We start from the raw sequence: 2,436 nt of genomic DNA, 5'->3' as shown, positions 1-2,436 counted from the left end.
GTTTTCAGTTGAGATAAAAAAAGTCAATGGCACGAGCGGGATTCGAACCCACGATCTTTGGCTTGATGAGCAGCGGCGTATCAAGCCGAAGATCGTGGGTTCGAATCCCGCTCGTGCCATTGACTTTTTTTATCTCAACTGAAAACCTTAATTAATTGTAAGATATTAATTGGTCAAGCGGACCACGAAATTAGTGAATTGAATATATCCTAAAAGTTTGGTAACATTGTAATAAGGAATAGGACTTAAGGAAATGCAGGCGTAAATTTGCGTCGTTTCGTCGCAACGACCAAGATTCGGAATGCTTTTGTCGTTTGCTAAAATGTGGTTCAAAGCCGATTTATTTTTTCGGAAATAATATCCAAGCTTTACATCCGATTTGTTTAAGCCAGAGGATTAAATCGTATGACGAAGGCACTATAAGGAAGACACCCAAATATGCAAATCCGATAACAAACGCCTATTCCGAGAATAAACCCCGTTTGTCCTCTTACTGCCAACTCGGATCGAGTCATTTTATGAAGGCAATTGCAAAAAGGAAGTCGCTGAGCTATCCTATCCGGCTGTATTTGAAGCCCCAACTGATTCTTTTCGGACGAAAACTCGACGAATGCATCAATTCCAAACCCATTTATTTTGCTTATTCGCTCAAATTATTCTTAACATTTTTGTTCAACGTACAAAAACATTTATGTTTCAATTTTGTTTTTTTGGAAAAAAGATTATCTTTGAACCATTCGTACTTATGATTAGCATCAATAACCAATTAAACCCATTCAAATATAGAAAATCGCTTTTTTTAGAATTTCGTTTTAAAAAACCTAAGTTACGTTAACGGCCGGGTTCATACTTTATGCCCCCTCACGCAGAAAAAGAGAAAAGATAACAAACAGCCCTAAGAAATAACAATTTTATCTGTAAAAGGCATTATAGTTTTTCAACTTCCAAGAAACTGCCAGTAACGCAATATATATTCTATTTGATATTACAATATTTAACAGTCCTTAAGTTTCTATTTTTAATATAATTGTCTAATTGTTTATGAAAATTAAATAATGAAAAAATAAATACTTGTTGATACAGGTGTTTTAATCAAGATTTTTTTTCAATTTGTCCCTTCGGGTTACTGGGAAAGTAAGGGAAAAAATCTTGATTAAAACACCCTTATTTTAAAGTATTTGTTTTTTCATTATTTAATTTTTATAAATAATATATCTTAATAAATTATAAATAAATAACGTTTTGACAAAAGTCGAATCCAATCAGCGAAAAATCATTGCTGAATAACTTGTAATGTGTTATGTTCTTACTTCTTTTTTATCAATTACCGCCACAAAAACAGTTTTTTTTACAAATCGTACGTCTAAAATTTTAATTTCATAAATTAGGCAGTACATCTTTTTTGGTTGTTTTATGTCATTTTATTGTATGTCAGGCCGTTTAAAAGTGTGGCTGCGGTGTTGACATTTGTCTTGCGACAGGGCTGGATGCCGTCTTACCCAACAAGACACACTTGCACTCCTCCTCGAAAACGAAAGTCTATCGGCCAAACCGGTTCACACCAAGGGAATCGTCGCCTTCCCAAAAGGTGATGTTCTTCTGCAACCAGTACACATCTGACCGGAGTCAAGTCCTCTCGAAGTAGCAAAGTTTGACCAGGGTTAATTTACAGCCAGCTGAACTTTCTTATCTACTTTGTCTAGCTTAAACACCGCGGAGAATTTAAAAAACGAGTTAATTTTAAGGTTCAAGGTAACAAATGTTCCGACCGTGCTTGCGCTGAAAGATGTTGCAGCCTGCAGAATTGCATCAAACTGGGGCAAGGTCGACACATATCACCCATTTTATATTTCAGAGCTGAAAGATTTAACGTCTTAAAATTAAATTATTCTTATTTCATATTCACAGTCTTGTGTGTATACAATTTATGAATATAAGCTCTTTCTTAACTTGTTCAGCTCGATTTACAATTTTTTCATGTCAGGAGAATATCGGGTTGCAAGCTACTAACAACTCGCATTTATTCATTTCTTCGATAAAATATTATAAAACATACTCTCAAAGTGCCATTATGTCAATTATTTTTATGACTTTATTCTACTCTTTGTTGGATATGTCAAAAACATTTTTTCTCTAACATCGACCTTAAAAGCAATGATAAAATCCTATTTTACAAGTAATTGTCACGTAAATGTCATCATTTGAAGTTACTAAAACTTAAAAAAAATTAAATTTTGATGGTTACTCAAAGAAATGTTAATAAAAATAATAACATAATAATAAGAAAGAAAATTAATAAATAATCATTATTAACAGTACTGTTTCTGCAAAAACGCTGAAACAGAGGAACAGATAAGGCCAAAGAAAAACTACGATTCATAGATAGCATTTATTACAAATATATAGGAAACTCTACAATATTTTTTCAGTTGTAAC

This window comes from Cimex lectularius, unplaced genomic scaffold (genome assembly GCF_000648675.2).
Source record: "Cimex lectularius strain Harlan isolate CLEC.00 unplaced genomic scaffold, Clec_2.1 scaffold113, whole genome shotgun sequence".
Taxonomy (NCBI): Eukaryota; Metazoa; Arthropoda; class Insecta; order Hemiptera; family Cimicidae; genus Cimex; species Cimex lectularius.
This window is presented reverse-complemented; position numbering follows the sequence as displayed.